The sequence below is a fragment of the Pelobates fuscus genome, chromosome 9 (assembly GCF_036172605.1).
Source record: "Pelobates fuscus isolate aPelFus1 chromosome 9, aPelFus1.pri, whole genome shotgun sequence".
Lineage (NCBI taxonomy): Eukaryota > Metazoa > Chordata > Amphibia > Anura > Pelobatidae > Pelobates > Pelobates fuscus.
The window spans coordinates 24093828-24115300 of NC_086325.1; positions in this window are offsets into that span (position 1 = coordinate 24093828).

Genomic DNA, 21473 nt, shown 5'->3' on the forward strand with positions numbered 1-21473 from the left:
TATATCCTTGTATCAGTGGACCCCAAGTGAAAGCAGACCCCACATTTCATCCATGGACATGTAGTTAAGTGCAATTGTTAACCTCTAACCTAAATTGGGGTAGGTGGTCAACTAGAGGTGTTAGGTTTTCGACTAGTGGTTCTAGCGTTAGAATCAATCACAGTGAGCCACGGTGTCCATATCCGCTCAATCTCTCTCCTTTGTGCGTGCGATTCTGCGGAAAGTATCTCGTATTTGTAGTATTGTAGTATTCTATTTATAAGTTCTTTGCGCGTAGGGCATTTTGTGCTCTTCCAGCATTGAGCCAATAAGTTCCGCGCTGCTAAAATAACCAGAGAAGCTATTTTCTTGTATTTTCTGTCCCATTGATCCGGGAAGATCAATAGCAGAGCTAGTGTTGGTGTAATGGTAGATGTATAGTTCAGAGATTGGAGCAGTATTTGCTGAACCTGTTTCCATAATGGTTTTATTACCGTGCATTCCCACCATATGTGGGTCATGGTGCCCTCCTTTAACTCGCACCTCCAACAGTTAGGTGTTGTGGAGGGGTAAATTTGGTGTAACCTGTGCGGTGTAAGGTACCATCTGTACATGATTTTTTTATGTGCCTCTATGTGTGAGGAACAGGATGTCAGGCCTTTCAGTGTATTTAGTGCCTTAATCCATTGTTCGTCTGCAAGTTTAGGGATACCTTCTTTTTCCCATTGTTCCACATATTTAAAAGAGTGGGGCTGGACTTGGTTCAGTGTCGCTTTATAACATAGTGATAGGGATTTGGATTTAACTGGAGCTGTGTGGCATCTGGAGATAATATTTAGCGTTGGTATGGTGTTTTGCGTTGGGGATCTTGTTTGAAAGGATACGTGCGTATTTATAACGCTTTTGAGTTGTAGATATTGGAATGTGAAGGAATTAGGAAGGTTGAACTGGTCTTGCAAAATCGGAAATGGTCTAATCCCTGATGTATCGCAGACGTCCCTAATATATTGGATTCCCTGTTTGGTCCATGAGTGTAATGACAACCACGGAGTTATCCTTGTTAATGTTTCTAGAGGGGCGTGTACGCAGTACTTCCCTTTTTCTGATAATGTAGCCAGAAGCTTATCCCAATATTTGAGGGTCACTATAGATGAGGGGTACAATGTTAGTTTTTGCGGTCTGTGTATTTTCGGTGCCCACATCATATGTAAGATGGGGTGAGGATACGTTTTGTCATCTTCCATGTCTACCCATTGAAACGTGTGTTTAGGGGCATGGAGCTTTATTGCAGACTCTAGAATAGCAGCCTCATAGTAGGCAGCAATTTTGGGTAGTCCTAAGCCTCCTGTGGATTGTGTCTGTTGGAGTAAGTGGATCGGCAGTCTAGGTTTTTTCTTGTGCCAGATAAATTTGGATATAGTTGTCTGCAGTGTTTTTAGTATACGTGAAGGGATTGGAAGGGGTAACATTCGAAACACATATAAAATTTTGGGTAGTACTATCATCTTTGTGGTGTGGATTCGGCCTAGCCATGATAGGTGTACATGATCCCAGCCTTGAAAGAGTGACGTGCACATGTGTGACAGTGGGTCATAGTTCAGGTTCACAGTCTTGGTGGCATGTAGAGTAAGTTTCACTCCTAGGTATGTTATATAGTTCTGTCTCCAGTCAAATTGAAAAGTCTGGCGTAATTTATCTGCTCTCTGTGTGGGTAGATGAAGCGGTAGAGCCTGTGTCTTAGCCGCATTGAGTTTATAGTGTGATATTTTCCCATACTCTTGTAGTAGGGTCATAAGACATGGTAGTGATATATCAGGTTTGGAGATGGTTAGGAGGATATCGTCCGCGAACATTGATAGTTTGTAATTTGACTGCCTTATGGGTATGCCAGAAATTAATGGATTTTGTCTGATTTTTATTGCCAGAGGTTCTAAGGCGAGTATAAAAAGAAGTGGGGAGAGAGGGCATCCTTGTCTTGTACCATTAGTGAGGTTAAAGGGTGCTGAGAGAAACCCTGACTGATAAACTCGGGCCGTGGGACTTTTATATAGTGTCATTATTCCTTGTATCATTTCCCTCGGGAACCCATATTTAGCGAGGATCGTTGTCATGTACGCCCAGTTAAGTCTATCAAATGCTTTTTCAGCATCCAGTGCCAATAAGAGGCTTTCTGTTCTCTCTGTGTCTATATGAGCCAGTATATTAAGGATCTTTCTGGTGTTATCGGAGCCCTGTCTGCCCTTGATAAATCCCGCTTGGTCATTGTGGATTATGCGAGTTAGTATAGGGTTTAGTCTATTCGCTAAGAGTTTAGCATAGATTTTAGTATCGCAATTTAATAGGGATATCGGTCGAAAGTTAGGGCAATGGGTTGGAGGCTTCCCTGGTTTCGGTAAAGTAGTAATATGGGCTTGTAGCATCTCGGTGGGCATGGTCCCTTTTTGGAAGCAGTGGTTGAACAATGTCGTTAGGTAGGGTGCTAGTGTGTCTTTGTAGGTGTAGTAGTAAAGGTTTGTAAACCCATCGGGTCCCGGGGATTTGTGTTTCGGGAGTTGTTTTAAGATGTCGATAATTTCCTGTATTGTGAATGGTTGTATCAACCTTTGGCTCTCTTCTGTAGTAAGAGTAGGTAGGGGAGTATCTGTTAAGAATGTATCTATGTCTTTTTGCCCTGGTATATGGCAGTCTGGACCCAATGCTAGGTTATATAGATCGCTATAATATTTGCCGAATTCGTCTGCTATTTCCTGTGGATCAGTAAGTTTAACTCCTTCTTTCGTATGTATAAGGGCTATTTTGGTTGCTGCGGCTTTCGCTTTTAGTTGTGCCGCCAAGACCTTCCCTGCTCTATTCCCCTCTTTAAAAAATTTGTGTTTCATTTTAGTTAGTAAGTATGTTGTTTTAGCCATTTCCATGTCTCTTAATTGGGCTTGTAGGTCAAGAATACGTTGTGTGGTATCGTACGAGGGTGCTTGTTTATTGGTGTGCGTGAGTGTGATCATCTCAGTATTTATAGCTATATAGGCTGCCATGCGTTGTTTTTTATTATAGCTAGCGTGCTTAATAAATTGTCCCCGAAGGACCGCTTTATGGGCTTGCCATAGTGTTGCTATGCTAATATTTCCTGTGTCATTTAGGGAGAAATACGTTTCTAGTTCTGTATTGAGTTGTTGAACTAATGTGTGGTCTGTTAGAAGGGAGTCATTTAATCGCCATGTTCGATTCGCGCTGGTCGGGTGTTGAGTTGTCAGGGATAGTGTGATCGGGGCATGATCCGACCACGTGATATTGCCTATATTTGAACAAGATACTTTCGCTGTATGGCTTGATGGGAGTAGAAATCGGTCAATCCGGGAATATGTGTTGTGTACCAGAGAGTGATGCGTGTAGTCTTTATCCAGAGGGTGCAGGGCCCTCCAGATGTCAGTGTACCCATGTGTTTGTAGAATGTTTCCCATACGGGTAGTCATGCGTATTCTTTGTTTTGATGTCTTATGTAAGATCTTAGATGAAGAAGTAGTGTCTGAGGTTGGGTCTAAAATAAAATTGGTGTCGCCACCAATGATGATTTCTCCAAATTTGTGGGCATTAGTTAGCGTGAGGATATGGTCTAGGAATATATGGTTACCACTTTGTGGCCCATATATATTTACCAAGGTATATTGGGCATTGTTGATTATACACTGTATAAGGAGGTATCGTCCTTTTTTATCACTTATTTGTTTTATTAATTGGAAGGCCACCGCATTATTTATCAGAGTAGTGACTCCTCTTTTCTTTTTTTTGTATGTGCAATGATAACCTAACGGGAAGGCCCTGGAGGAAAATTTTGGGTGGTTGTCGGTCTGGAAATGAGTTTCCTGATAAAAGGCTATATGAGCCTTATGCTTTGTCGCTTCTTGTAAAGCCATTCGACGCTTATGGGGCGAATTAAGTCCCTTAGCGTTGATCGACAGGATGTTCAGCGTCATTTGAGTCTTAAGAATTTGGTGCTATTTGTATATTGGAAGGGTATATCATCTCTATGTAAGTGGTGTAGTGGGTCTAGCCCTACTGTTTTCAACCAGGGCAGTAATGTTTTATGAAATGGTGATACATAGTATTGGATCCCTACTAGATGACCCTTGATTTCGATCTCCTGTGCAGGTGAGATGTACATGAACATGTCCTGGTGGTGTTGCGTCGCCATGGGAGGAAGGGAGAGGGGAAGGATGGGTGAACTAAAAAATAATAACCAACTATATACAAAGAGAAGGTCTCCAACTTGAGACCAAATCGTCTTAATGTTTGTTGGGCACTGAAGCCCTCTCGGGGTATGGAGAGTCCCTTTTCTTTAGGGTGAGACCTGTCGTCTAATAGGGTATTGTTTTTCCATCAGTCCCTTGACTTGGATTGAGGAAAACGTGGGTCATCCTCAGGTATTGTTAATAGTATCTTAATTGTTAAGGAGTTATAGATGTATAGCAATTATCATCTATTTATTTAACAGTTTCATTTGTTTTTTTTTTTTTGTTTTTTTTTTTTTTTGTTTTTTTTTTTTTTATTTTCTGTTTTTTTTTTTTTTTGTTTTTTTTTATTTTTTATTTTTTTATTTTTTTTTATTTATTATTTTTTTTTTTTTTTTTTCTTTGTTCTTTTCCTTTCCCTTTGTATGCTACCTATGTGTTAAGGTAGTCTGAGGTGGCCTTTAAGTGCCTGTTACACGAACCTAGTGTCCTGTTGGAGTCTATTGTCCATTTGATACGGGAACCGTGCAGGAGGATGGTGGGCCGGGGGACAACGGAACTAAAATGAAAACATGTTATGTTCTTTAAAGTCTGATATGAACCGGTGGACCTTATTGTCTCTAGTGGTGGGATATACAATAAGCCCGTGTGCTCCTACCGACTCATGGCCCATGGTGCAGGGATTGAGAGGTGAGGGGCATTATCCATATTGTAGTGTAACCGCTGCTTCTATATAAGTGTGTTTTGGCGGTCTTATTCTGGTTTAATATTTAGGAACAGCAACAGTGCTGAGCATTCAGGGTTTGTCATTTAGTGTGTTGTGGGCTAGTTACACTCGATGGGTATTGTGACTCTAAACCGGATGTCTATCGCTGTTAGATATTGTGGAGGTGCGGTATGTGCCCTTTCTAATATGCGGTACTAAGCCCCACCCTGCATTTCACTATGTAAGCAGACCTTTTGGTTGCATTGCCTTACATCATATTGGGATGTTCCCGTGTCCCACTCCTGTCTTGTGGGGCAATAGTTAAGAGTCGACATACTAGAGACACAATAAACAATTAACTATAAAACTATAAAACTATGGAAAAAACAAACATCTACCACCGTGTGGGGTAAGTATTCACCCCCTCTGCGTTACTCCTTAACGAGTCATGAGTATACGCATAGTTACTATGGGCTCCACAGGTCTTATGTGGAAAAGTCACTTATCTGTAGTTTGCGTTTCCCAATCTGGGGTTACTTTCATGGGTGCTGTCGTCGCCTCTCGTGGAGTAGCTTGGTTCACTGCGTCTAGTATAGGAATGTTCCATTCCGCCAAAACCCTTTGTCCCTCCTCTGGGCTAAGAAGATGTTTTTCGGTGCCGTTCCTCCTGATGATAAGGCGAGTCGGGAAACCCCATTTGTAGGGTACCTCTGCCGCTCTCAAGGCTGTAGTTATAGGTAGAAAGCTTCTTCGTGCATTAAGCGTCGTTGCTGAGAGATCCGTATACAATTGAATTTTATTGTATGAGTCAGGCAGTTTAGGACGTTTCCTGGAAGCTGACATTATGGTTTCCTTGGAGGTATAATAATGTATTCTCGTTATCGTGTCCCTCGGTGTTGATGGCGGGAGGTGCCTGGGTCTTGGTAGTCTGTGGGTTCTATCCAACAATAATGCTGATTCCGGAAGGTCAGGAGCCAGCAGATGGAAAAGTGTAGTAACGTATCTTCCCAGCTCGCCGGGGCCTATATCCTCCGGAATGCCGCGTATGCGCACATTGTTCCGGCGGTCACGATCTTCGTGATCAGCGAGTTTGGTGATGATAGAGGCTATCTTGGTTTCCAGCTCACTGTAGGCCGAAGCCACGTTGTTATGCGCCTTAATGAGCTCCTCAGTTTTGTTTTCGAGGCAATCGGTCCTTTCACCCAATGCTTTGACATCCGCTCTAATTTCCCGAGCTAGCTTGGCAAAGTCTGCTTGCAGAGAAGTCTGTAAGCCATTCAGCATTTTTTGTATTGCTGATTCCGTTGCTGGGATGTCTTTACAGGATATGGAGGTGTAATCGCTTCTGTCGGAACTTGAAGCTGGTGAGACTGTTCCGTCGGCGCCATCTTGCGCGCGGCGTGGCGGTGAGGCCATAGCTGCGACCTGTAGTGAAGGTGCGTCTTTTACCTTATTTTTTTTCATGGAGCGTTGTGACATTTTGTTCAGACGGTGCTCCAGTCTGTCTAGGCAGTATTAGACAGGTGAGTTTCTCGTTGTTCGCTAAAATAGTCGCTGTGTTAGGGTATTCTCTCCTGGAGCCGATCGCTCACACGTCCGACTTCATGAACGGTCAGGCCACGCCCCCCTTTTTCAAATATTTTTTAATGATTTTTTTTATAATTACATAACACTGTTGTAAACAATTAGTAGAATGCAATATATCTATAAAAAATTAATATCAAATAAAATGTTAATATGATAAAAATAAAAGTATCAATTAAGCAATGTTAACAATATAAAACAACGAAAAAAGAAAAAAGAAAATAGAGGGGAAAAGGGAAGGTAGGGTTTATAAAACAATTGACCTTGATATTAATAATTGAGATAATCATGTATAATATTTTATTCTAAAAAAAAAAAAACAATATATAACAAATATATTGAGCATCAAGAAAATAAATAAATAATAAATAAAAAAATTTCAATTATCTATGCTGAGAAAATAAATCCACCTCTATATATTATTTGTTTATTTTTGAATCCCACGTGTCCCATATCTAGCTGACATTTGCTAAAAATATGGAAGAAGGTCTTAAAGCCAATTCATAATCTTTGTTTTCTCTGATAAAATGTATAACTTCTCCTTTAAATCCTCTTGTTGGCAGGGATTCTCTTAGTACCACAACTTATGAAATGAGCATATGTTGTTATAGTGCTTGGAATGTCCCTTAAAGTCATCTATATATTTTAACAGATATATGTGTCTGCTGTGGCAATGGAAATCTTTTACATTTTTTTTTCTTATTATGGGATACATTTCAGGATGCAGTCATGTTACATGTTATGGTGGCCAATAATAATCCTAGAGAAGGAACAGCTTGGTCAGTATTTTTTTTTATCCAGATAAGGCAGTAATCCGTAAAATGACAAAGCTTTAAGCACTCTGAACACACCAGTAAATATCTCTAAAATTGCAATTATTGTTATGATTGGTGATTTATATAGTGACAGCAAGTAAAACAGCACTGGACGAATTGTGTTAAGAGAATACAAGTAATAAAACGTAACAAACAGTCCCAGGTGTATCAGAAAATGCCATTAATCAGAATTTTCAAAACTCCGACATGATCTGCGGCGCTGATGGAATAAGAAGAAAGTCAAGGTCAAGGGGCACAGGAGAAGCAGACATTTATTGCATAAATAAATCTTGCATACCCCTCAACATAGTATATTTGAATAGGGGAATAAACAAGCATTAAAAAGAGACCAGTTTGGGGCTGAAGGCCCCAAAAGACCCCACAAATATGAGGATTCTGAAGCCTTGGGCCTACTGGAAGGCATGAGCCTGCAGCCTACTGCTGAAGCTGGAAACACTCTGCTAGTACAGAGTACAGGATACAGCTTTGATCATATGTGCCAAGTCACTGCATAGGAGGCAGCGATCACACTGCGGAAGCTCTCTTCTTGCCCTTGGGAACAGACGAGACGACTCTCACCATACTTACCCAGGAGTCTGCCCATGCACCACATATGTACCTCGGAGGGACGGCTGACAAGCTATGGCAGCACGAGGACCAGGCTGTCTCGGGGTGGACAGCAGCGACCCATACCCCTAGGCGATCCGGAGACCTGGAGGGTGTTGCTCCCTGTTGCTGTGAGCCCGGCCAGGCTGGACTGTGGGGGCCTGCGGCGGACCAGTGGCCGCGGGGTCGTGTGGCCCATGCTTTGGAGGAGTAGCCGGCGACAGAGAGAGCTGACAGGTGCACCCTGCCGAGACTCTGCCGGGACAGTGGTGGTGCAGAGGCAGCCCAGCCGGTGGATTCTGGGAGAGGGGGGTCTCATAGACTGGAGGGACCCTCGATTGCCCGATGTACTGAGAAGCTCATGGTGGGGGGGTGGCAGTAATGAAGTTGGCGCCCCCGGGGGCCAACTGTTGATGCACTGGGTTTGGCCCTACAGAAGCTTTACACCATTCCTAAATCTACTCTGAGAACGGGAGCAAGACGATACATTTGCATGCAGAGATAGCCTTCACCTATGGCAGTCAGGAATAAAGATGCACTCTCATGCAGGGAGAGCCTTTCCCTATGGCAGACAGAAATATAGATACATTATCATGCAGAGATAACCTTTACCTAGGGCAGACAGCTATCATCCAGTAACAACCCTCCCCCCCACCCCCTTATTTTTTTATACACATAACCTGGCTGTACGTGCTTGGACCAAGGTCCTTGGAGTCCATGAAAGGACTCTGCTAGTGACCTTCACGATGGGACCTATCCCACAGTCCCCCACTCATTCGCGGGGGCACACCTCCCCTTTTTCTTTTCCCCTTTTCCCTTCTTTGTAATATATCACACTCTAACTGTCCAGACCCGTTGTGGGAGATATACACACCACATTCCTGAGATAGTATAAGCTGTAGAATCACAACACTAGCAGGAGAACAGGGTAGAACACACAGCCGAGATAATGTTACCATTCTTGTCACACAGTAAACTATTTTTCTTGGCAAGCTTCCTTTGCTCAGCTCTATGTTATTACTGTTTAGTCAAATAAGCTTAATTATGCATTAAAACAGTGTACAGGAGGCAGTGAAGGACCGCAGGGTCCAAATAACACGGGAAAACTGTGCCTCAGGTGGCTACCATAACTTATACAATGCCTAATTATTACTATTGTCTAACATATGAACCATAATTAGACTTTGACCTATAGTGAAAGATTGTGATGGAACTTACAATTTCACCAATACCAGAACAGTTTGACACACATGGCTATTAAATTAATATATCGCCCTGATAATGACGTGATACTTAGACATAAATTAATATAACGCCTTGACACTGACGTGCTAAGTAGACATACTTACACTAAACCTAATGTTGCTGGCCTATGCTATTTTTTATTATGTTGTTAAGCAATATGTTATACTATGAAGTTCTGTCGCTAGATATTATCTTTGATGCACGTATTTGTCTTCCTGATGTATGCAATATTGAAACTAATAAACCTTGAATGAAAATGAAAAAAAAATAATAAATAAATAAATCTTGCAAACAGATGCATTGTGGGGCACAACACTATCTGCAAATCAAAGCTGTGCTGGGCATGATGTAAAGTCCAACCATGGGGGACACTATTCTCATATATTGACTGGTTCCAGACTGGCCCCTGAATTGACCTTTACCACAACAGACCTAAAGTTCTTTACGGCAAGTGCTCTCCATTAGGTAGCAAGGATTTGCACATTGTTAGTGTATGTATGTTTTAAAAAGCTGTTAATTCCCTCTGTTACTGGAATGAAGACTGCAGTTACAGTTGCGACCACACTCATGCAAAATCTGAGAGTTGTTTAAAAGGATTCCTGTTCTGACATACAGGAGGGTGGATTCCAGTAAAGAATCACCAGAAAAAAAAAATCACCAAATTGCCGTGTTATATTGATGTATCGGCTTGGATCAAAAAGTTGTATGTACTAACAGTGCTGTATTTAATCTATCCATCTGTTTGAACCCACGTTAGAAATTTAAAAAAAATCACTTGACATCAATTATAAATTTAGGGCAGTTTCAGATACAAAAACAAATCCAAAGTACAAATAGTTTTTTTATCCTGAGAACTAGTTTTGCTCGAAATCCAATTCCTGCAATTACTGCTACGACTCAATAATAGTAAATTTTTCATTACTGAAAGGGATTGGGGTAAATCGAGACAATAGTGACACTGGCAGGGATTTTCGTTGAAGTGTGAATTCAAAGAGAATTTCAAATTTAAAGTCAAAATGTAATTCTTACTTTAGGGAATAACCCTATTGGTCATATCACTGTCTCCAATCCCTGTTAGTCTGCAAACTGTGCCCTGACCCCTAACCAATCTGCAAACTGTGCCTCTGACCCCTAACCAATCTGCAAACTGTGCCTCTGACCCCTAACCAATCTGCAAACCATGCCCTGACCCCTAACTAATCTTAAAACCGTGCCTCTGACCCCTAACCAATCTGCAAACCGTGCCTCTGACCCATAACTAATCTGCAAACCATTCGTCTGACCCCTACCCAATCTGCAAACCATGCCTCTGACCACTACCCAATCTGCAAACCATGCCTCTGACCCCTACCCAATCTGCAAACCATGCCCTGATCCCTAACCAATCTGCAAACCGTGCCTCTGACCCCTAACCAATCTGCAAACCGTGCCTGTGACCCCAAATTAATCCAAAAACCATGCCTCTGACCCCTAACCAATCTGCAAACCCTGCCTCTGACCCCTAACTAATCTGCAAACCATTCGTCTGACCCCTAACCGATCTGCAAATCATGCATCTGACCAGTAACCAATCTGCAAATCATGCCTCTGAACCATAGTGACTTCCAACGGGCCCCTACTCTCTTTCCTCCCCTTTGTGGCCTGTGCACCACCACCAACCCTGCATACATACCTTCAATTTTGGGAGATGTGGCACATGAACATCATGAGCAAGGTCTCATCTCATTGGGGTGATTGGCAGAAACCTCCATGGACTCCATACATTTGCATTGGAGTCTAACAGAGCAGTCAGTCTCAGAAACAGGAGGCCACCATGAAATATACCAATGGGTCAGTCCAGCAACAGAAGGCATTGCATCTATGGACCACTAACCTAAGCAAAAAACACATTACATATTAATCAATGCAGTGCTGGGCTGGGAAGGCCCCTGTACAATTTCTGCCTGTCCCCTCTCTCCTGCAATTGTCTACTTCTAGACAATCAGCAACAACAAGGACAGTCCAGTGGACTCACATATAAAACCCAGACGGCTGCACGATTCTGAACATGCATACATTATAGGCCGCTTGCAGAACCCATTCAAACAACATACAAGCTTCAGCGCACTTACTCCCTCTCTAAACACCAAATTCAAAACTCACAAAATGTTTTACATTTATTTTTTTAAATACCTGACCTAGTCAAAAATAATGGGAATTTAGATACAGTATATGATCATGCATTGCATATGCCTGCCACAGTGTACGCCATTTTTGGAAGGTCCTATCCTAGCGACCGAGTGGACTTTTACCTTCAGTTTCTTATACATTGCGATTCGTCTGAAATTAGAGGGTTCGGTGGTTCGTCTGAAATCCTGAACTCTGAAATACCATATGGATGAATCCTTAAAAAAAATTAAAACGACGATGAATAATCAGTTTGTTTCATAATTTAAAGTTCTGCCTGGGCACCAAAAAAAAAAAAGATTGATCTAAATGTTGATTTAATTTGTAGATCAAGTGAGAAGTGACCAACAGAGGGAGAAAGAAAGCAGGAGCAACACGAAATTATTATTATTATTATTTTATTATTTATATAGCGCCATCAAATTCCGTAGCGCTGTACAATGGGATTCTTTATTTATATATTTATGTATACAGTGTATTTTATGTATACAGGGAAGCGCTCACAGGACTTGATAAAGTAGAAATATACGTGCTTGTATATTTATCAAGTCCATTGAGTGCTTTCCTGTAACAATGCATCATTTGGTCACTTAAAACGTTGAGTGAGGAACTTCTAGGTTTTGTAAATATTTATAAATTATATATTTAATAAATGTATAATAAATAAATATATTTTTTTCTATAAAAAGTTCCTGTTACTAACTTGATCTATGAAACCAAATAGAGGGAAAATGGGGGAATTTTCATGCTATATTGTTTTGTCCAAATAGTATTTCGTAAAATTATGGCACAGACGAAATTTGTCCGAACCGAAATGGATGAAACCCGAATCGCCCCAAACAAACATTTTTTGGAATAATTGACTAAGCTAATTTTCGCAACGTGCACAAGTCTATAATCCGGTTCTAGTTACTGGAAGAATAAGTTTGCTCTTTGAAACCAACAGTTTTTTAATGTTAAAATTACTTCTTTTTGCAACTTTGTTTTTCACTCTGACCCTTACATCAGCTTTTTATTCCAAATCCTGAACACAGGAGACTAGAGATCAGGAGATAATGATAAAATTAAACTATATATGTATTGCATTGCCTCCCTTCAATACTGTACGCATTCTATAACCTATCCTATTACATTCAGGATAAGCACGTTTTTTTCTGTGTTAAAAGAAGATAAGAAAACAAAATATGCACATTTTAAAAATAGGCCATTTTTATTTTCTAAAATGTTAAAGATTTTTATAAAGAGATAAATCAAATATACAAACACAATGTCAAGACGAGTAGCGTGATATTAAAGTAACATAGAGAAAGCTCTAATCCATATGCTATTTATATATCCGTATGGGATATGTATACTATGCCCGTAAGTAGAAAAAAAACAAAATAATAATGAAAAGAAAAATAATAGCAATAATAATTGTAACAAGATAGTAACTAGATACTCGCGGTGGCAAAAAATGAATTTATATAAAATGTTACCTATAACAGGGCTATATATGTTTATTAGATTTATTAGATAAACAGAGTTACATAAACGTGAATGATACTGTGCACTTTGTTCTACTCGAGACCCGCTCTCATTTTATGATTATCACGAATATTTACTAAAGTAACATTTAAAAGTGGTTCCAAATTGAATTTCAACCTAAAGGCCAGAGTAGAATAACTGAAAGCATCAAGCGGATTTAAAGAATTTTTCCAGTTTGGATATTTTGATCTTAAATTTGAAATTCTCTTTGAATTCTTACTTAAGTGACTAGTCCTGTAAAACTTACTCCATTGAGATCCACACTAATGTCATTTTCAGAAATCAGCAAACCTCTGCTACCTAGCAACTGATGACAACGTGCTAGATTGTAATATATGATGCTCCCATTGGCTGGGGCTGGTTGTCTCGCCCAGCGGCTGAGGAGGAGGAAACCAGTCGTAGCTACGAGACATAGTGTTTATTTATGGACCTTGTTGATTAAGTTTCTCTGCCAGGGGATTTTCAGCTTCAAAAAGCACCTTCCAAACTCACCAAACCACAATCCATTAGAAAGTGCAACTCTGTTTATTTTATTGCACAATAGGGGAAATGAAAGTCAGGACTTTATTCTGTATATAGACTCAGGAAATAAAGTTACAGTAAATATAAAGTATATGTATATAAAAAGTCTATATAATACACATGCAATGCCTTCTTGCCCCACACCTGCAAAACAAGAGGTGTCCACAATGGGGTTGCTGTTGTTTTAAAGTGGCACTATTTTTAAAATATTTTTTAGTATGATTTTCAAAGATCTTTGCTGCACTGAGATTGGACAAAAACAGTGCGAAGGACCCCATGAATAACAGTGCACACTGTCCTGGGGGCCACAATCCCGTATGTACTTACTGTACACACATAGATCTGGATACATGGGAGGTCCACAAAAAAGATTTATTGGAAAACACTACACAACATTCCATCCCCAAATTTGTAGAAACACACAGAGTGCTGTGCTGGGCTAGTAACACCACTGCACCATTCCTGGCTCCTGCTTCATTCCAGCAATGCTCTGCTAACAGACATCCCAACACACATCTAATGTTTTAGTCAGTAGAACATACCTCCCAGCTGTCCTATTACAGAGGGACTGTCCCAAATTCAGTAGACAAGCTCGCTCTGAGTAATCTCAAGGCTATTGGCCCATGCTCAGGCAGGTACAAAAGCACTCTGTGAATAGGGTGCCATAAATAATGGGGTCAAACTGTTTTTTTTTTTTTAGCTGGATGGTCATTAAGAGAATAATTATAATCAACAGATAGTCTGTCTGTCAAAGTAAAGTTTTTTTTTTTTACTGTAACAACTATAAGGATGTGGAATTCTCTGCCTGAAGAGGTGGTTTTATCAGAGTCCATACAGATGTTTAAACAGAAATTGGATAAATACTTGCAAAAACACAACATACAGGGATATAATTTCTAATTAATGGGGTAATAGCTGCTTGATCCAAGGAGATATCTAAATGCCATTTTGGGGTCAAGAAGGAATTTTTGTTCCTAGTTTGTTGCAAAATTGGAAGCGCTTCAGACTGGGTTTTTTGTCTTCTTTTGGATCAACAGCAAAAACATATGTGAGGAAGGCTGAACTTGATGGACGTAAGCCTCTTTTCAGCTATGTAACTAGGTAACTATGTAACAGTCATATGACTGATACAATGGGCATTAATGGACTTTAACGCATTTTAAGATCAAGTCGAGAGAGTCTGCTAACCACAAAAAGGTGCAAAAGTGACAAATGGTGCAAAGAACTAAGAGTGGGGCAATCACTATGGAAACGAGTGGAACCAGCAAACACCTTTTATTTGTGACTCCTCCCACTTTACATATTTGAAACGCTTTTCAGAACAGATCAGAGAACTTTGATAAATCGCCCCCAAAGTCTCTCTATTGTAAGGCATTATAAATGTTCCTATAAAAGCATGTTAAGCATTCATTAGATTAAAGCACCGTAATAATCACAAAACGCAGCTATTATCACTAGGTACCTGGTCAGCGAGGAAAGGCTGTGACATAAAAAAGACCTCAATACAGCAAGTGTGATTTAGCATGAGACCAGACACAGACTGCTGCTGCAACTCTGTCGCTGTCTGTCCGAAAGTAGAAGCATTGCAATGGAAGATACAGGAGTGTTTCTCATTGCAAAGAACAGACCTTGCTGTGTATAGCACTATTTTCATATGATGGCTGACAGGGGATGCAGGGGCAGTCGCCAACTAGACTAAAAAAATACAAGAGTGAATTATATATCGGCTTTTTGCATCCTTAATAAATATTGGAAAAGTGTAGAAACATCCCACTCACTATGGCATTACGGCGATCTTGTGATACCTTGCACTGCGACTGATCCCCACCTCGTATACACTGCCACCAAGGGTGACCCTTCCACTTCCACAAACTTGTCAACGTATAAAAATATATAAGCAGTGATGATGAGACCAAGTAATTTAAAATTGTTATCTATTGATTTCTCTCCCATGTTTGAGTTTAAAAGTTTTCACCCACGTGTCATACAAAAGACTTCCAGTTTATCTGTATTCATAGCAGTCAACGCATTTTGCAGTAAGTACTTTAACTAGACTAGTTTAGTTCTCAGGCCTGGACTGGCCCACCAGGATTTTTCCCAGTGGACGGCAGTTTTTGTTGCTTGTACGATAGATGGGGATGGAGGTCGCTCTGGGTCTTATCATCCTGTAAGTATGGATCCACTGGATGTATAAATATCTTTATTTATTTGTTTGCTAACTTTATAAGTGATATTTGACTTTATGTGTTCTTATTCCGACTTAGTTCTTAAGGTTTGTTTTTTTAGTTGTTTTCGAGTTACAATTATTTGTTATACTGGGTCCTGCGAGTCCATTATTATGCTGCTGTTCTTTCTTAGAAGAGGTCCCGTGAGACAATATGCTGATGCTTGATTCAGGGACCTGTCTGTCCAACTGTGTTAGCTCTTTCAAACCTTTATAAAAAATAAAAATTACATTCACAAACAGAATACATAAATAAATAAAATACAAATCTAAATATAAATAAAATACAAATCTAGATATACTACTTAAAGTCTGGAACTCATGTACATCACCAAAGACTGGGTTTCCTCCTTTGTGATGCTGTGCCAGGCCATTACAGCAACTGTTTTCAGTTGTTGTTTGTTCGTCTGTGTTTCTGCCTTATGTTTTGTCTTCAGCAAGTGATATGCGTGCTCGATCGGGTTGAGATCAGGTGATTGACTCGGCCATTTCAGAATATTCTACTTCTTTGCTTTAGAAAAACACTGGGTATGTTTTGGGTCATTGTCCATATGTAAAGGGAAGTTCCGTCTAATCAACTTTGCAGAATTGGGCTGAATCTGAGCAGACAGTATATCCTTATACACTTCAGAATTCATCCTGCTGCTTCTGTCTTCTGTCACATCATCAATAAACACTAGTGACCCAGTGCCATTGAAAGCCATGCATGCCCATGCCATCAGACTGCCCTCACCGTGTTTTACAGGTCCATGCTGTATGCTTCGGCTCATAAGCCGTTTCTAGCCTTCTCCATACCTTTTTCTTCACATCTTTCTGGAACAGGTTGATCTTAGTTTTATATGTCCAAAGAATGCTGTTCCAGAACTGAGCTGGCTTTTTTATATATATATATATATATTTTTTTTTAGCAAAGTCTAATCTGGCGTTTCTATTCTTGGGGCTTATGAATGGTTTGCACTTTGTGGTGAATCCTCTGTATTTGCTCTCTTGAAGTCTTCTCTTTATGGTAGACTTGGATAATGATATGCCTACCTCCTGGAGAATGTTTTTTACTTGACTGGATGTTGTGAAGGGTTTATTCTTTACCGTGGAAAGGATATTATGATCATCCACACTGTTGTCTTCTGTGGACGGCTGGGCCTTTTTGTGTTGCAGAGTTCACCGGGGCTTTTTTCTTAGAATGTACCAAACTGTGGATTTGGTTACTCCTTTACTGACATTTATCACATACAGATATAATACAAGAAACAAACAGCACATAATCAATTAATTAAATAGAAATGTCTATCATTCTTTTACAAAATATTATATCACACTAAAGACAGAAATACACTCACATACATAGCGACCATGAAGTATGAAAGACAATTTAAATCTTATATATTATCTTCGGGCCACATGGACACTAATGTAACAAAGCATAGTCAACTAACATATTCAAACTGGTTTATAATACTTAAGTAATAGATTTTCTCTTGTTATTATTATTATTATTATTATTGCAATTTATATAGCGCCAACAGATTCCGTAGCGCTTTACAATATTATGAGAGGGGATTTAACTATAAATAGGACAATTACAAATAAACTTACAGGAACAATAGGTTGAAGAGGACCCTGCTCGATCGAGCTTACATTCTATAGGAGGTGGGGTGTAAAACACATTAGGACAGGAATTTGCAATCAAATAAGGTGGACTGCCCTTTAGGAGAGGGCAAGAGACAGGTATGTGAGGTATTGGTTAGTCTTGGAGGCCATAAGCTTTCCTAAAGAGATGGGTTTTAAGGCACTTCTTAAAAGATGCAAGACTAGGGGAGAGTCTGATGGCGGTAGGCAGGCTATTCCATAGGAAGGGAGCCGCCCGCGAGAAGTCCTGCAAGCGCGAGTTGGCCGTACGAGTGCGGACAACGGACAGGAGGTGGTCACGGGCAGAGCGGAGAGACCGAGAAGGGACATACCTATGGATCTGTGAGGAGATATATGAGGGGCTAGAGTTGTTCAGTGCTTTATAGGTGTGAGTTAGTACCTTGAATTGACTCCTATAGCATACAGGTAGCCAATGTAAGGACTGGCAGAGGGGTGAGGTGTGAGAGAAACGACTAGAGAGGAAAATCAGTCTAGCAGCAGCGTTCATTACAGACTGTAGGGGTGCAGTACGGCTTTTGGGAAGACCAATCAGGAGAGGGTTACAGTAATCCATGCGGGAAATTACTAGAGCATGGACAAGCTCCTTGGTAGTATCTGGTGCAAGAAAGGGGAGGATGCGGGCTATGTTTTTAAGATGGAATCTACAGGATTTGGCAACATGCTGGATGTGAGGCTCAAAGGTGAGACCAGAGTCAAGTATGACGCCAAGACAGCGCGCTTGCAAGGATGTACTGATGTTGGTACCACAAACTTGAAGGGAGAGCGAAAGAGGAGGATCAGTATTAGGAGGGGGAAAGACAAGGAGCTCAGTTTTTGAGAGATTGAGTTTCAGAAAGCGGGAGGACATCCAGTCAGAGATGGAAGAAAGGCAAGCAGTGACACGTTGCAGGACGGCAGGGGAGAGGTCCGGGGAGGAGAGGTTTAGCTGGGTGTCATCAGCGTACAGGTGGTAGTGGAATCCAAAAGAGGTAATAAGTTTGCCAAGAGAGGCAGTATAAAGAGAAAATAGAAGGGGACCAAGGACGGAGCCTTGGGGGACTCCAACCGAGACAGGGCGAGGGGAGGAGGTATCATTAGAAAAGGAGACACTGAATGAGCGTTGGGAGAGATAAGAGGAAAACCACGAGAGGACAGATTCACAGAGACCAAGCGATTGAAGAGTTTGAAGAAGGAGAGCATGATCAACGGTGTCAAAGGCCGCTGAGAGGTCAAGAAGAATTAGTATGGAGTAGTGGCCTTTGGATTTAGCTGCGATTAGGTCGTTAGTGACTTTGATAAGGGCAGTCTCTGTAGAGTGGAGAGGGCGGAAGCCAGATTGAAGGGGGTCAAGGAGAGAGTTGGAATTGAGGAAATGAGACACACGGGTAAAGACAAGTCTTTCCAGAAGCTTTGAGGAAAAAGGGAGCAGGGATATGGGACGGTAGTTAGAGAGGGTGGATGGGTCGAGGGATGGTTTTTTTAGTATAGGTACTACAGTGGCATGTTTAAGGTCAGCAGGGACGATGCCAGAAGAGAGCGAGCAGTTGAAGATGTGTGTTAGAGAAGGCACAAGACAAGTGGAGAGAGATCTGATAAGGTGAGATGGGACAGGATCGAGCGGGCAAGTGGTGGGGCGAGAGGAGCAAAGAAGAGCAGCCACCTCTTGGTCAGTAGCTAGGGAGAATGTCTGAAGGGTAGGAAAGGCATGATCTAAGTGTGATTGAGAAACAGAAAGGCAAGGAGGGGAGAATTCTTTCCTTAGCTGTTCAATCTTGTCAGTGAAGTAACATGCAAAGTTATCAGAAGTAAGGTTAGTTTTGGGGGTGGCCACAGCAGGGCGAAGAAGAGAATTAAAGGTGTCAAAGAGACGCCTGGGGTTGCGGGAACATGAACTAATGAGAGAGGAAAAATAGGACTGTTTGGCAAGGGCAAGGGCTGCACTGTATGAACACAATATGAATCTATAATGGAGAAAGTCTGATTGGGTACGAGACTTCCTCCAGGAGCGTTCAGCACAACGGGAGCATCTTTGCAGGTAGCGCGTTGATTTAGTATGCCATGGTTGGGGGCGGGTCCTCCTTGAGGTGCTTGTTTGGAGTGGCGCTGCAGTGTTCAAGGCAGATGTAAGAGTAGAGTTCTATATGGAGATGGCCAGTGAAGTACAGGAGAGGGAAGGGATGGACAGCAGTTGTGAATCAATGTCAGCTGACAACTGTTGGAGATCAAGAGAATTAAGGTCCCTCCTGAGTTGAGGGGGGTTAGGCTGAGGTTGTTGGGTGAGGGGGTACGCAAGAGCAAATGATAAGAGGTGGTGATCAGAGAGTGGATATGGAGTGTTGCAGATATTAGTTACTGTACATGCATAAGTGAAGATTAGGTCAAGGGTATTGCCAGCTACATGGGTGGGAGAATTTGCCCACTGCGATAGCCCGAGGGAGGAAGTCATTGAAAGTAGTTTAGTGGCTGCAGAGGTCAAAGGTGGGTTTATAGAAGTCTTGTCAATATTATAGCTAATACCCTTTTCCATCTCTAATTAATAAAGTAGTTGAGTTTTAAAATAAGTGTACTGTGGGATTAAACTTGCCTTCCGGTGTCTAGCAATCACCACCTTGGCTGCCATTAAGCAGTGTGTAATCACAATCTTTGTTTTCCCCATTTCTGATATAAAAGGGTGACATCAGGTTTACTAGGCTGATCAATGCCCCCCTCCCAACAGACGTATAGTATTATAAACATCTTTCTAAAATTGAGAAATAGGGGGCATTTCCACCAAATATGGACCATAGAACCCTCTGATTTACCACATCACCCACATAAAGAAGAATTTAGTGGGGACATTGATGATAATCTTTTAGGGACCATGCACCACCTTTTTAGGATCTTTACATGTGTTTCTAAGATGTGTAGGCAATGAATAACCTTCTTAATTTTAGACAAGGAGGCACACCAATCTGTAAAAGATATTGTTATATATATATATATATATATATATATATATATATATATATTTTTTTTATAAATTCTTTATTTTTCATTGACATAAATGCAAGGTTTAAACAGAGAGGGCTTACGCAGAAGCCAGTTTTTTTTTTTTTATGCATTCTATTTGTTTACAGAAAGGAAGGTTAGTTGGTTAGCATTCTCATCATTCTTTACAGTTGCCGTGTTTTGTGTTGTATGTCCTCAGAATGTTACATATTTTGTCATTTTCATTTTATTGTTTTCATGTCTATCGTTGTAGGAATCCACCTCTACCGAGTAGTGTTGGGGGGGGTTTGTGGGGTTGGCAGTCGGGTAATACTACTGGTGTGTGGTAGTTTGCTGGAGACGTCTCATGGACCATGGTACAGTTTAGTTATATCATATAGATATTGTTATATTTAAATCCATCTTTTATTTATTTATTTTAAAGCTGAGGAAGGGATAGGTTAAATCTGGTATCAAAAAGTGACTTAGCGCATGAATATATATTTTCTTCACAATTTTATTACTAAAAATATTTCTATACCTTCAACATCTTAATTTAGTTTTGACAAATGAGCTTTCAGAAAGCTTTTAATTTGTAAGTAATTAAAAATCTATTGATTAGGGATATTTAATTTCGAGACTAACACACAAAATAGTAAAATGTTATATTTTTTACACAAGTCACCTAACACTAAACCCTGAGCCCTTACCCAATTTGAAAAACAAAGACCCGGAATTACCTTCTGCAAAATGACAATAATTGCACCACTATAAATATTATCTATACATTTCAGCCCTTTTTTGATTATTTTTCATTGGCTTAAGGTCTGTGGTAGGACTATTAGATCCCCCAGTAAGGGTAATAGGGTAATCCTTAATGTCTTCGGTACAGAAGTTGTATCCTAGTACTCTAGCTGAAGGAACTGTGTATAAAGCTTCTACAGCCTCTAAAATCCATCCCACAAAGCCAAAAGACGTCTGTGTAATTTCGAGGCATTCCCATCCTACTCTATCTTCTTGGCATCAATCGACAGACTAAGGAGGGGAACCCATGGACCTCAGCCAGATCCAATATATCAATCATTCTTCATGAGTTATTGCAAGAGGATCTACCAGGCATCAATCCTATCTGATCAAAGTGTATCAGAGAAGTCACCACTTGTTTAAATCTATTGGCTAACGTTGAAGTGTACAATTTAATATTCACATGGATTAGAGAAATTGGCCGATAATTGTTCAATTTATCAATACAATTTTCGACACTAATTAAATTTATCTCT